Source organism: Theobroma cacao, chromosome 9, assembly GCF_053813885.1.
Source record: "Theobroma cacao isolate CCN51 chromosome 9, ASM5381388v1, whole genome shotgun sequence".
NCBI lineage: Eukaryota > Viridiplantae > Streptophyta > Magnoliopsida > Malvales > Malvaceae > Theobroma > Theobroma cacao.
The window spans coordinates 13,782,374-13,798,442 of record NC_142647.1 but is presented as its reverse complement, the minus strand read 5'-3'; the positions used below and the strand labels follow the sequence as shown (position 1 = coordinate 13,798,442).

Here is a 16,069-nt window from a genome sequence, read left to right as displayed (position 1 = left end):
TTTCCATCTGCGGATAACATTTGAGATTTTGAGAGAATTTAGATCACATTTGACAAATTGGGGAATGATATGAGTATAAGGGATAAAAAATATGTCTATGGGCAATTTTTCAGCTTTTGGGGCAAAAATGTAATTTTTGATTTTTACGGGGGTAAAAGTGTAAATATCAAAAAATTACTTCACCAAGACTCTGGATAAGTTTGAGAATTTTATCTAAGTTATGGATATTTTAAGGAATAATGTGTGGTGGAGATTTAAAGCTTGAAAGATAAGAATTTAAAAAATGGACCAATAATGTAGTGACATGTGGCAAGTTTAGATTATTATATTATTTAACTATAAAAATCAGCCCACACCACCATTTTCTCTTCATTATGGCCGGCCATAGCAAGAAAACAAAGGGGAAAAGAAAAACAAAAACCTAGGGGGAGAAATTCAAGGAAAAATTGGTGAAAAGTCAAGGAAACAAGTGACCAAAGGTAAAATTTCTTGATTTTGACTTGTGCTTTACCTTTCCCATGCATTTTCCATCATTTTCCATGGTTGAATCATGTGATTTGAGGATGAATTCAATTCTGGAAAAATGGGTTAGGAGAGAGAAACTTGTTAGATTAATTTGATTTTAAGTTATGTTAGTGTTTTAAGTTAGTTTAGCATATTTAGGAACAAAACAACAAGAAAAGAATTTCTTTTCCTCCATTACCATTATTGGCTGAATTTTCTAGGGGAATATTGGCTGATGATCTTGATGTTTATTTGAGGAATTATGATGAATAATGATGAATTATGAGTCTAGAAAAATAATGGAAATTTTTGAGCAAAAATATGAATTTTTACCCATTAGGAGTATTTTCGTAATTTGCTATCAGGACTGATAATTTGCACCACACCGAGGGACATTAAGTCAATTTGGGTGCAATTGAGGTATAGAAACTGAAAAAAATTAATTTGAGATTAAATTGGACGCGTTAGTAATTTAATCGGGTAATAGGCCCAATTAGGTTAGCACCGCATTTAAGCGGTAGTAGGATAAGTTGCATGTCATATCATGCATATATACCGAGCCTGAATTGATTTTATAATGGTCAAGCATTGATGTGGTGAATTATGTATTGTTCATTGTGGATAGGTGGTGAGCAAATTACACTGGTAAAAGTACCAAAATTGTGCTTGAAGACTGGGATTAGGAGTACATCGACTCCTAGAACTGTGAGTGGACAATTTATCGTCTTAAATATCTAGAGTAATTATACTTGTTTGATGCTTTTATTGAATGGTGAATTTAAATTATAAAATATTATGTTTTCCAATTAAAATGTTTTTTAATAAAAATGAGATTTATACTGGTTTTGAAATCAAATATTGTTTTGGGAAAATTGAGTATATGGAGACTGTGTTGAAATTTATGATTTTATATGTTATTGAAATTGTGGCTTATGACACTATGGTAGCATGATGGCTAAATTTTTGGGGTTGGCATGAAATATATGAACAATTTTGGATTGGTCTCGGTAGACTGGATTACATTTTATTCGCCATATTATGCTACTGGAATTTTTATGGATCTGGTGGTACATTAAACGGTCACTGCAGTGGTGGGGGTTTCCGTGGACTGCCTATGAGAGGGGCACGGTAACTCAATTATATACTTACCTCCGGGGGGAGATGTTGGGTGAAGTATCTCCTGAGGTATGATTTGAGTGCACCTCACGTTCGGGCCACCACGTGAGAGTGAGACTCAGCCAACGCCAAGGAACGGCTGTGTGTCAGATGTGAAAACATGTTTATGGGTATGGGTCATTGAACAGCCTTGGCGGTCTCAGTGGGATACCTTGACGAAGGTACCCGCGAGAATGATATTGGCAGGGGCCAAGTTTAAAAAAATTCATAAGTCGAGGAAATTTTGATGAAAAGAAATTATTTGGTATAGATTGAAACGAATTTTGTGTTATGAACATTATTGAGATATAACGTTTTTATATTGTCTCCATCTACTCGGCTTTAGATGCTTTTGATGGTAATTATTTACTCACTGGGATTATTTAATCTCACCCCTCTTCCTATCCATTTTTCAGGCTCAGGACAGTTTGTTGATAGTTGATTAAGACGAGAATTAATCTCGGAGTTGCATCATAGGAAGTAAGGGTTCGTAGCTCTACACCTTCTTGGTTAGTTGGGGGCCCACGTGTCACTGTAAACGAAATTTTATACTTTAATTATCTTTATTACTATATGAATAAATTTATTTTACTCTTACGCTACAAAAGTTATTTTAGGAAGACTTTGAAAATATTGTGTTTTAAGAAAATAAAATATTTTATTTAATGTTTTTATTATATTCAAATAGCTATAATTTTACTTTAAACGAATGTTTTAGACTTCAAAATTTAATTTAAATCATGAAATATGTGTTTCCACTTACATATTACATTTTTTCGGATTTCGAAATTTCAAAAAAAAAAATGACGAAAATGCCCCAGTGAGCTAGAAAATAATATTTTTATTGTTTTGAGTTGGAAACAACTTATGATTTCTTGAAATGCGAGATTTAATAACTGTCGCTCACCGGGGAGATGCGGAAGTTGATGCTAAGCCTTGCGGGGTTTCGATCGGCATTCGGGGTAATGAGTGCTTATCGGGACGTCGCGGCGGTTGTCACGGGCCCGATGGGAGTTCCGGGTCGTGATAGGACAGTTTGTAGATAGTCGAGTAAGACGAGAACTAAGCTCGGAACTGCATTGTAGAAAGTAAGAGTTCACAGTCTTACATCCTCTTGGTCAATTGGAGCCCACGTGTCATTGCAGATCAAAACTTATATTTTGGTTATCTGTATTTCTATTCATACAATTTTTACTTTACTTTCATGTGCGAAAAATTATTTACGAATATTTCTATAAAAATTTATTTTATGAGAAAATAGAATATTTTATTTATTATTTTTTAATAGTACTAGTTGTCAACAATTTGCTTTCAAATGAACGTTTTAGATACTTAATTGTTTTTCAATCATTAAATATATATTTTCTGCTTACCTATTACATTTTTTACAAGTTTTGAGATTTTTGACGAAAAATTACAAAAATACCCCTGTGAGTCAAAAAATAATATTTTATTGTTCTTATTTAAAAATGACTTATGATTTTTTTGAAATGCGAGATTTAATAACTGTTGCTCACCGAGGAGATACGAAAGTTGATGCTAAGCCTTGCGAGGTTTCAATCGACATTCGGGGTGAAGAATGTCTGTCGAGGCCTCGCGGCGGTTGTCACGGGCCCGATGGGGAGTTCCGGGTCGTGACAATTTTATTGGTATCAGAGCATGGTTTAAAGATCAGATATTTTGATTTTAAAGCTTTGGATTTTAAATTTTTTGATTTTAAGGTTGTTTTAAGAAATCTACACTGACACTGCGTGGCCCCAAGTCCAGTTAAGTTAAGTTAAGTTAGGTTAGATTGAATAGAATGTATGCATCTACATATAGAAATCTATCTATTTTTTTAGATGCATAAATAATTAAATAATTACTATTTGATTGCATATAGACGGTAGTCCCGACGCCTCTCATAATATTAGCGAGGGATCGCTAGATTCTACTGCTAAGAGCCGATGGCAACTCGAATCGAGTAGTCCAAAAAGTGCAGATAGTAATAATATTAATGTAAGCATAAGAGGTTCCCTTTTGAAAAAATCTAAGGAACATGTTAAAGAAAGGGGGAAATTAAGGATAGCTGAAGGAGGTATTCGTTCTAGGAAGAGCGTGACAGTAATCTGACACTTTCCACCAGGCTGTGGGAGAAATGTAAGGGGACAATCAGAAAAGGATAAGGAAAAAGTAACAGTGGCGAGTAAACCCCTTAGAAAAGTGTCAGGTGTACGACATTTTTCTCCCGGTTGTGGAAGAAATGCTGCACCGGTGAGTGATGAAGAATATAGGAGAATACAACAAGCTTGGATTGAAGAACAAAGGAGAAAATCTCAGGAGGAAGAGGATCCATTGATGTGCCCGGATCAGGACAATGAGGAACCTAAAGATGTTTAATACTTTAGTTGAAGTTGTATTGTCATAAATCTAGGCAAGTGTCGTTTAAGGGAAGATGTAGTAGTTACTTGTGTAAAGGAGTTAGGAGTGGCTTTTATTTTGTATGACTCGAACGTAATGTAAAATAGCAGTTTAAATAATTGGATATGTATGGGAATCTTTTAGTATGATAGAGATAAATTGGTAATATAATTATTGAGGAAGGTTATAGAAGGAAGCAATAAGGTTATAAATGACATTCGGAATGGATAATGTGATTACGTTAATGATTGTAATTTAAGCATGAAGGGGATTATTCAGTGATGTTATGACACTATGAGATAATAGTTGGGCACAAATATAACCCAATGAAGTTAAATTATGGAATATGGGGAATATAAAATTTTGATTCAGTAAGGATTGTGAGAATAAAATAAGGAGGAAGCTGAGCTGTTTTCGTAGTTAATTATACCGAAAGTCAATAAGATTATTGGAGTATAAGACAAAGAAGATAAATGGGATAGGGATGACAATAAATTTGAGGAAAGTTGTAGATAGTAAGCAACTTATGTGTGGAGTGGTATATCTATCATGAACTTATTACACTATATGGAAAGGATGTTTTGAGGTGGAATTTTATGAATGTTGATAAACGTCAAAAGATGACATGAGATGAAAGTATTAATCTAGCTTAGTGTGTATGACAAGAAAATAGAAGGTACCTATACTTATGGAACTCATGATATATATCTAAAAGGGAAACCACTAGTTGAGAATGATTGATGTGGTGACTTTGAATGCAAACAAATAGCTTTGATGAGAAAATTTCTAATAGCTACAGTACTTCAACATTGACTGTTCAACGCTGTAATGCTCAGAATACTTCACGCTTATGATGCATGAGTAAGATGGGAGTGACACAATAGTGAGCTTACAAATTGAATTTTGGTTTTTGGTCATTGTGTTTTGTTATCTGGGAGTCTTAAATATTCTGGAGAATGTTTAACCAAATGAATTGAAAAACTTCTTTATTGCCTTGTATATAGGCATATAATTAAAAGAAAAAAAATTTGAAAGATTCTTGAGATGACTATATTGAGATGAGATACCAAGTAATGAAAGTGTGAAGGAAGAATTACGAGACTGGTATAAAAAATCAGTTTATATAGAATATCATTATGAGAATTTGTAATATATGTTTTGATACAGTAAAATGACAAGGGTTAGTAACAACATGAGGCTAATTGTGTGGCACCCTAGAAACCTATGAAGATGAGTTAGGGATTGAATGGATGAGTACGTATTTATATATCTTTAAGATTAAGTGTTTTAGGAATACATAAACATCTTTGAGAAGAGATTATAATCATACACAGCAAGTATGAAACATAAAATTTTTAAAACTTGCTGAGAAGCCTAACGGCTAAATCACAAGTTAAGGAATCACATGCTGTGAGACATAAGTTTAAGATAGATATTCCCAAGGAAATACTTAAGAGAAGTTTTGCTCTGGATCTCGTTAAAGCAAGCACTAAGTTATGTAATTATAAAAAAAAAGAAGCTGTAAGCTGAGAGTGATATTAGTATTAATATTGAAAAATACTTGAGGAGAATCTAGTTTTAAGTTTTACAATTTCAAGTACAATTTATAGATTGGTTAAGGAAGAATGATGTTATGTTCATATGAAGGAGTGGAACAAAGGATGATAGAAGTTGACCCTGACAATGAAGTCAGATAATGAAACTTTCCTAATATATTATGGAAATTGGAATTCGAAAATGCTTGAGGCATACATGATTCAAATGCGTTCGAGTCTTAAGTGACAAATCAATATCGTAATGCAAGAAAGATACAAGGTAATATAGAGGCATGAAAGATGATTAAGGACAAAAGGATGACTCTTAGGAATTGTGGTATTGCATGAGATGCAATGATCAAGTTAAGATAAATCTTTGAGGCATCAATAGGATTATAAAACATACACGCATAATGGATTATAATTCAATGGAGATGACATTGTGATGTATGATATATAGTATAAGGAAACTCAAACATATGGTTGGAAATGATATGAATGATATGAAGTTATACACAAGTATAATAAGAAGGTTGACATGCACTATAAGAGTTATTATATTGAAACTAGGATTGGGATACGGATGAATAAAGGGGGAATGTAGTCCAAGGCATGTGAACACATGGATTCCTATATATAAAGAGAGATGTTGACATTTGAAAATGCATGTATATATGTATATATGAAATTGATAATTTTACTAACTAAAGTGAAGAATGATTCTCGGTAATTGGGAGATTTTGAAATAGTGTCCAGAGAGGTTAGTGAGCTAAAGTGTTAACGAACATGTAATGAACGATTAAAGTTATGAGTGACTTTGAAGGTAAACCTTGGATTGTTTAAGTTCTTAATGGAACTCTATTAAAGGAAGGGTATGGACCAGTATAAGATGGATGAATCAAGGTTGAGAAATTTGGTATGGAGCAAATTAATAAGATGATGAATAGGTATACATAAGTAAGTATGATATGTGATCGAAATCGGTATAATTGAGATGAAGTTATGGTTCAAAATTAATAATGGTGATAAAGGCATGCTTAGTGTCTTGATATAAGAGATCATGGTTATGAAAAGTATTACTGATCCAGTTCCAAAGGATGATAAGTGCCATAAATAAAGCATTTAATTGAACTAAAGGTGAACGAGGTGAATAAATTTAATGTCCCTATAGAAAAGAAACAAGGAGTAGGATCATAGAAGGAGATTGATAACGCAACATCGACGGGAATTCGAGGACGAATTCTATTTAAGTGGGGGAGATTGAAATACCCCATACTTTGATATAGTGATAAATAAAGTTGATCGAATGCAAATTGAGGTCAATTAAAATGTTTAAAAGTGATAAAAGACGAAAGGAGTAGTTTAGGATAAAATATTTTGCAAGTGAGAAAATAACAATAAAATAATAATAATTTTATCGAAGGAGAATTTGTGAGATAAAAGGCGATTCAGAAGTCAAGTGAGGCATAATAAGGTATTTCAAGTACCAAGGAGACAAGATAAAATTTTTAAAATATTAATATTTAGCCGGATGTCGAAATCAGTCAAGAAGAAAGATCATATGGTTGATTCAAGTGGGAGAGAAGATGACAAGCCCGACTCTATAAAAATATTTATCATGACATACATGTGATGGATAGCATGTTTGCATGCTAAAAGAGTCCCGAAATTTTTTTTTACAAAAGTCGGTATTGTCCCTAGAGGTACAACAAAGTTGATTTAAACCTCGAACTAGATCAAATAGAGAATTTACGATGAAATTAAGAATTTTAAAGTCCCAGAATGGTTTAATATGGTAATTCGGAATTTGAGGTCTGATTTAGAGTCAATCCGAAAAATTGACCGGTTAGGGGCAAAATGGTCATTTGCCACCTGGGGACAAAATGGAAATTTTTAGAAAATATTTTTGGCCCCATTTGACTTATTGGAGTATGATTTGAGGTTTAGAAGTGAAAAATTTTAATTTCGGTATAATTTGGAGAAAAAAGGTAAAATGGTAATTTTGCCACCCAAAATCGAAAATTTAATTTTTGAAAGGATTTTGATCAAATTTAATTATTTGGAGTGTGAAATGAGTATGAGGAGTGCAAATTATGCATTATGGTAAATTTTCAATTTTTGGGGCAAAAATGTAATTTTTGAAAAGTTCGGGGGCAAAAGTGTAATTTTGAAAAATTTACTCCCCCAAAATTTTGAAAAAATCTGAAAATTTCACTTAAGACTTGGATAAGTCAAAGGGAATGCATGGTGGAAAAAGTAGGACAAGTGGATGGCTAGAAAAAAAAAATGAATTAATAAAATATTTAAAATATGAATAAAATAATATTATTTCATTAAACAATAAAAAGGCATAAAAAAATCAGCCCATAACCCATTCTTCTTCTTCAACATTCGGCCAAGCAAGAAACAAGAGAGAGAAAGGAGAAAATAAAACCCTAGCCAAGAAATTTAAAGGGAAAATAAGTGGAAATTCAAAAATCAAGTGAAAAAAGGTAACATTTCTTAAATTTGTCTTGTGCTTTACCTTTCCCATGCATTTCCCATCATTTTTCATGGTTGAATCATGTGATTTGAGGATGATTTCAATTCTGGTCATATGGGTTTAGAGAGAGAAAGTTGTTAGATAAATTTGATTTTGAGCTATGTTAGTGTTTAGTGTTAGTTTAGCATGTTTATGAGTAAAACAACAAGAAAAATATTTATCTTCTCCATGAATTTCTCTAGGCCGAATCTAGCCAATGGTATGTGAGGATGAGGTTGACTTTATTTTAAGAGAATTGGGTGGAAAAATGATGAATTATGAGGTTGAAAATTAAATGAGAATTTTCGGTGCAATAAATTGAAATTTTTACCCACTAGGGGTAAAAGCGTAATTTATAGTCCAGACTGATAAATTGGACCAAATTCACAATCATTGAGGTATTGTGGATATAATTGGATAATTGAAATTGAAATGGATGGAATTGGAGTCGAATTGGGGATTTTAGGAATTTACACCGTGTATAGGCGAGTTAGGTCGGACACCGCAATTAAGCGATTGTCTAGACATTTCAAATCCTATCTTGAAATACCCCATACTTTGATATAGTGATAAGTAAAGTTGATCGAATGCAAATTGAGGTCAATTAAAATTTTTAGAAGTGATAAAAGACGAAAGGAGTAGTTTAGGATAAAATATTTCGCAAGTGAGAAAATAATAATAATTTTATCGGAGGAGAATTTGTGAGATAAAAGGCGATTTGGAAGTCAAGTGAGGCATAATAAGGTATTTTGGGTACCAAGGAGACAAGATAAAATTTTTAGAATAAAATAATGTTTTATTAATAAAATAATATTAAAATATTAATATTTAGCCGGATGTCGAAATCAATCAAGAAGAAGGATCATATGGTGGATCCAAGTGGGGGAGAAGATGACAAGCCCGACTCTACAGAAATATTTGTTATGACATACATGTGGTGGATAGCATGCTTACATGCTAAGAGAGTCTTGAAAAATTTACAAAAGTCAGTATTGTACCTAGACGTACAACAAAGTTGATTTAAACCTCGAACTAGATCAAATAGAGAATTTATGATGAAATTAAGAATTTTTAAGTTCCAGAATGGGTTAATATGGTGATTCGGAGTTCGAGGATCAATTTGAAGTCAAATAGGAATTTTCGCTATCTAGGGGTAAAATGGTCATTTGCCACCTAGGGACAAAATGGGAATTTTTAGAAAATATTTTTGGCCCCATTTGACTTATTGGAGTAAGATTTGAGGTTTAGAAGTGAAAAATTTTAATTTCGGTATAATTTAGAGTTAAAGGGTAAAATGGTAATTTTGCCACTCGAAATAAAAAATTTAATTTTTGAAAGGATTTTGATCAAATTTAATAATTTGGAGTGTGAAATGAGTATGAGGAGTGCAAATTATGCATTATGGCAAATTTTCAATTTTTGGGGCAAAAATGTAATTTTTGAAAAGTTCAGGGGCAAAAGTGTAATTTTAAAAATTTGCTCCACCAAAACTTTGGAAAAATCTGGAAATTTCACTTAAGACTTGGATAAGTCAAAGGGAATGCATGGTGGAAAAAGTAGGACAAATGGATGGCTAGAAAAAAAAATGAATTAATAAAATATTTAAAATATGAATAAAATAATATTATTTCATTAAACAATAAAAAAAGGCATAAAAAAATCAGCCCACCCATTCTTCTTCTTCAACATTCGGCCAAGCAAGAAACAAGAGAGAGAAAGGAGAAAATAAAACCCTAGCTAAGAAATTTAAAGGGAAAATAGGTGGAAATTCAAAAATCAAGTGAAAAAAAGTAACATTTCTTAAATTTGTCTTGTGCTTTACCTTTCCCATGCATTTTTCATCATTTTTCATGGTTGAATCATGTGATTTGAGGATGATTTGAATTCTGGTCATATGGGTTTAGAGAGAGAAAGTTGTTAGATAAATTTGATTTTGAGCTATGTTAGTGTTTAGTGTTAGTTTAACATGTTTATGAGTAAAACAACAAGAAAAATATTTATCTTCTCCATGAATTTCCCTAGGCCGAATCTAGCCAATGGTATGTGAGGATGAGGTTGACTTTATTTTAAGAGAATTGGGTGGAAAAATGATGAATTATGAGGTTGGAAATTAAATGGGAATTTTCGGTGCAATAAATTGAAATTTTTACCCACTAGGGGTAAAATCGTAATTTATAGTCCGGACTGATAAATTGGACCAAATTCACAGTCATTGAGGTATTGTGGATATAATTGGATAATTGAAAATGAAATGGATAGAATTGGAGTCGAATTGGGGATTTTAGGAATTTACACCGTGTATAGGCGAGTTAGGTCGGACATCGCAATTAAGTGATTGTTTAGACATTTCAAATCCTATCTAGTGCATACGCATGGATAAGAGCCTAAAATAATTTATGATAAATTGACACAATTTACTGAATTTTGTGTCATGGATTATGGATAGGTGGTGAGTCAATTGTTTCGGGTAAGAGACTGCACCCGAGGGCCGAAAATGGGTTTAAATGGTAAATTGCTATGTTTTAAGAGAAATTGTGATTTTATAAAATGATTTTATAAATTTTCTAGAAAATCGAATATTGGTTTTGAAAATAGAGTAATTGGAGACTGCTAGTTTGTGTTGCAAATTTATGGTTTTAAATTGAATGGCTTATGACAATAAATGAGCATGAATGGCTAAACTGATTTTGGTGTTATAATTATTTATACTGTGTATTCAGCCTTGAGAGGCTAGGTTGCGATAAATTGCCATGTCATGCTAGAATGAATTTTATTAATTGGTGGATTATATATTAATTATTTACTGCAGAGGGGGTTCCGTGGACCAGCCTATTAGAGGGGCACGGTAAACTCCATTATATTATTACCTCGAACGGAGAGGCGCGTAGGGTATCTCCTGGGGTAAAGCTTAGGGTTCACTTCACGCTAAACCACCACGTGAAGGGGAACTCAGCCAACGCCAAGGAACGACTGTATTTTTCTCAAACTAAAAATTATTTTAAGTGTATATGAAATTTTAACGACCTTGGCGGACTCGGTTGGATGCCCTGCGCAAGGTATCACTGAGTATGAGTTTTGGCACGAGCCAAAGTTTTAAGAAATTCATAAGCCAAGTTGATTACTCGATTTATATGAATTGATTTTATTTGGTTGAAATGAACTGAAAGGTAATGAAATTACAACATGATGACTTATTTTTTTTAATTGTCTCCATTTACTCGGCTTTAGATACTTTAGATGGTATCTGTTTACTCACTGGGATTATAAAATCTCACCCCTTCTTCCTATACATTTTTCAGGCTCAGGACAGTTTGTAGATAGTCGAGTAGGACGAGAACTAAGCTCGGAACTGCATTATAAAAAGTAAGAGTTCACAGTCTTACATCCTCTTGGTCAATTGGAGCCCACGTGTCAGTGCAGATCAAAACTTATATTTTGGTTATTTGTATTTCTATTCATACAATTTTTATTTTACTTTCATGTGCGAAAAAATTATTTACGAATATTTCTATAAAAATTTATTTTATGAGAAAATAGAATATCTTATTTATTATTTTTGAATAGTACTAGTTGTCAACAATTTGCTTTCAAATGAACGTTTTAGATACTTAATTGTTTTTAAATCATTAAATATATATTTTCTGCTTACCTACTACATTTTTAGCAAGTCTTGAGATTTTTCATGAAAAATTACGAAAATACCCCTGTGAGCCAAAAAAATAATATTTTATTGTTCTTATTTGAAAATGAAATATGATTTTTTTGAAATACGAGATTTAATAATTGTTGCTCACCGGGGAGTTGCGGAAGTTGATGCTAAGCCTTGCGAGGTTTCAATCGGCATTCGGGGTGAAGAATGTCTGTCGAGGCCTCGCGGCGGTTGTCACTGGCCCGATGGGGAGTTCTGGGTCGTGACATATCTAGTGCATACGCATGGATAAGAGCTTGAAATAATTTATGATAAATTGACACAATTTACTGAATTTTGTGTCATGGATTATGGATAGGTGGTGAGTCAATTGTTTCGGGTAAGAGACTGCACCCGAGGGCCGAAGATAGGAGTATTTCTACTCCTAATACTGTGAGTGAACTTATTATCGTCTTAATTATCTAGAGTAGTTTTATACGACTGTGTGATTTTATGGAAAATGGGTTTAAATGGTAAATTGCTATGTTTTAAGAGAAATTGCAATTTTATAAAATGATTTTATAAATTTTCTGAAAAATCGAATACTGGTTTTGAAAATAGAGTAATTGGAGACTGCCTGCTAATGTTGTAAATTTATGGTTTTAAATTGAATGGCTTATGACAATATATGAGCATGAATGGCTAAACTGATTTTGGTGTCAGAATTATTTGTATTGTGTATTCAGCCTTGAGAGGCTAGATTGCGATAAATTGTCATGCCATGCTAGAATGAATTTTATTGAATTGGTGGAGTATATATTAATTATTTACTGCAGAGGGGGTTCCGTGGACCAGCCTATTAGAGGGGCACGGTAAACTCCATTATATTATTACCTCGAACGGAGAGGCGCGTAGGGTATCTCCTGGGGTAAAGCTTAGGGTTCACTTCACGCCAAACCACCATGTGAAGGGGAACTCAGCCAACGCCAAGGAACGGCTGTATTTTTCTCAAACTAAAAATATATTTTAAGTGTATACAAAATTTTAACAGCCTTGGCGGACTCGGTTGGATGCCCTGCTCAAGGTATCACCGAGTATGAGTTTTGGCACGAGCCAAAGTTTTAAGAAATTCATAAGCCAAGTTGATTACTCGATTTGTATGGATTGATTTTATTTGGTTGAAATGAACTGAAAGGTAATGAAATTACAGTATGATGACTTATTTTAATTGTCTCCATTTACTCGGCTTTAGATGCTTTAGATGGTATCTGTTTACTCACTGGGATTATAAAATCTCACCCCTTCTTCCTATAATTTTTCAGGCTCAGGACAGTTTGTAGATAGTCGAGTAAGACGAGAACTAAGCTCGGAACTGCATTGTAGAAAGTAAGAGTTCACAGTCTTACATCCTCTTGGTCAATTGGAGCCCACGTGTCATTGCAGATCAAAACTTATATTTTGGTTATCTGTATTTCTTTTCATACAATTTTTACTTTACTTTCATATGCGAAAAATTATTTACGAATATTTCTATAAAAATTTATTTTATGAGAAAATAGAATATTTTATTTATTATTTTTGAATAGTACTAGTTGTCTACAATTTACTTTCAAATGAACGTTTTTGATACTTAATTGTTTTTAAATCATTAAATATATATTTTCTGCTTACCTACTACATTTTTAGCAAGTTTTGAGATTTTTGACGAAAAATTACAAAAATACCCCTGTGAGCTAGAAAATAATATTTTGTTGTTCTTATTTAAAAATGACTTATGATTTTTTTGAAATGCGAGATTTAATAACTGTTGCTCACCGGGGAGATACGAAAGTTGATGCTAAGCCTTGCGAGGTTTCAATCGACATTCGGGGTGAAGAATGTCTGTCGAGGCCTCGCGGCGGTTGTCACGGGCCCGATGGGGAGTTCCGGGTCGTGACACATGAAATCTCCAATTCTCTCACCATATTCGGCCTAGGCAACCAGCAACAAGAACAAAGAAAAAACAAAGGGAAAAACAAGAAAACCTAGGTGAAAATTTAAAGAAAAAGTGAAGAAATCAAGGAAACAAGCTAGGTAAGCTAGAATTTCTTTAATTCTCCTTGATACCTAGCTTACCCATGCTTTTGTTCTTGATTTCCATGGTTGAATATTGAGTTATCATGATGAATTCAATTCTGAAAAATGGGTATGGAAGAGGAATTGTTGTTGGAATAATTTGATTTTAGGCTATGTTAGTGTTTTTAGTTAGTTTAGCATATTTAGGAACAAAACAACAAGAAAAGAATTTATTTTCCTCCATTACCATTATTGTCCGAATTTTTTAGGGGAATATTGGCTGCTGATCTTGATGTTTATTTGAGGAATTATGATGAATAATGATGAATTATGAGCCTAGAAAAATAATGAGAATTTTCAGAGCAAAAATATGAATTTTTACCCACTAGGGGTATTTTCGTAATTTGCTATCGAGACTGATAAATTGAATCTCATTCACAGTCACTAAGGTAATTTAAGTATAATTGGAGTGTAGAAAGTGAGAAGAATTGATTTGTAGTTAAATTAGAGATAATAGGCCGAATTAGGTCAACATCGCATTTAAGCTGAAATACCCCATACTTTGATATGATGATAAATAAAGTTGATCGAATGCAAATTGAGGTCAATTAAAATGTTTAAAAGTGATAAAAGACGAAAGGAATAGTTTAGGATAAAATATTTCGAAAGTGAAAAAATAACAATAAAATAATATTAATTTTATCGTAGGAGAATTTGTGAGATAAAAGGCGATTCGGAAGTCAAGTGAGGCATAATAAGGTATTTTGGATACCAAGGAGACAAGATAAAAGTTTTAGAATAAAATAATTTTTATTAAAGAAAGAATATTAAAATATTAATATTTAGTTGGATGTCGAAATCAGTCATGAAGAAGGATCATATAGTTGATCCAAGTGGGGGAGAAGATGACAAGCCCGACTTTATAAAAATATTTATCATGACATACATGTGATGGATAGCATGTTTGCATGCTAGGAGAGTCCCGAAAAATTTACAAAAGTCGGTATTCTACCTAAAGGTACAATAAAGTTGATTTAAGCCTCGAACTAGATCAAATAGAGAATTTACGATGAAATTAAGAATTTTAAAGTCGCAGAATGGTTTAATATGGTGATTCGGAGTTCGAGGATCAATTTGGAGTCAAACCGGAATTTTCGCTATCTAGGGGTAAAATGGTCATCTGCCACCTAGGGACAAAATGAGAATTTTAGAAAAGATTTTTTTGGCCCCATTTGACTTATTGGAGTATAATTTGATTTATTGGAGTAAGATTTGAGGTTTAGAAGTGAAAATTTTAATTTCGGTATAATTTGGAGAAAAAGGGTAAAATGGTAATTTTGCCACCCTAGGGGCAAAATTGTAATTTTCCACCACCAGGACATTTTTCCAGCACATGGTCTTCCTTTATCCTCATTTTGACCATTGACTAATTGTGTGGTGGAGATAAAAAGGATTAAAAATTTAAAATTTTAAAAATAGACCAATAAGAAAATGACATGTGTCATACTTTTATTATTTTATTATTTCTTTATAAAAAGGCATAAAATCAGCCCATCTTCCACCCCATGGCCTGCCAAACCAGCAATAAGAGAGAGAAAATGAAATACCCCATACTTTGATATGGTAATAAATAAAGTTGATCGAATGCAAATTAAGGTCAATTAAAATGTTTAGAAGTGATAAAAGACGAAAGGAGTAGTTTAGGATAAAATATTTCGCAAGTGAGAAAATAATAGTAAAATAATAATAATTTTATCGGAGGAGAATTTGTGAGATAAAAGGTGATTTGGAAGTCAAGTGAGGCATAATAAGGTATTTTGGGTACCAAGGAGAGAAGATAAAATTTTTAGAATAAAATAATATTTTATAAATAAAATAATATTAAAATATTAATATTTAGCCGGATGTCGAAGTCAATCAAGAAGAAGGATCATATGGTTGATCCAAGTGGGGGAGAAGATGACAAGCTCGACTCTATAAAAATATTTATCATGACATACATGTGATGGATAGCATGTTTGCATGCTAGGAGAGTCCTGAAAAATTTACAAAAGTCGGTATTGTACCTAGAGGTACAACAAAGTTGAGTTAAACCTCGAACTAGATCAAATAGAGAATTCATGATGAAATTAAGAATTTTAAAGTCCCAGAATGGTTTAATATGGTAATTCGGAGTTTGAGGTCCGATTTGGAGTCAATTAAGAAAATTGACCGGTTAGGGGCAAAATGGTCATTTGCCACCTGGGGACAAAATGGGAATTCTTAAAAAAT

General features: G+C 32.8%; 1 long non-coding RNA gene across 1 annotated transcript; it reads left to right on the top strand.

Annotated features, from left to right (window-relative positions):
- Window positions 1–378: 378 nt before the first annotated feature.
- Window positions 379–2,274, top strand: LOC148760750 (uncharacterized). The gene is made up of 3 exons (XR_016028557.1): window positions 379–479; window positions 1,130–1,209; window positions 2,076–2,274. It is a non-coding gene; the product is annotated as an uncharacterized LOC148760750 (long non-coding RNA).
- The last annotated feature ends 13,795 nt before the right edge of the window (window positions 2,275–16,069 follow it).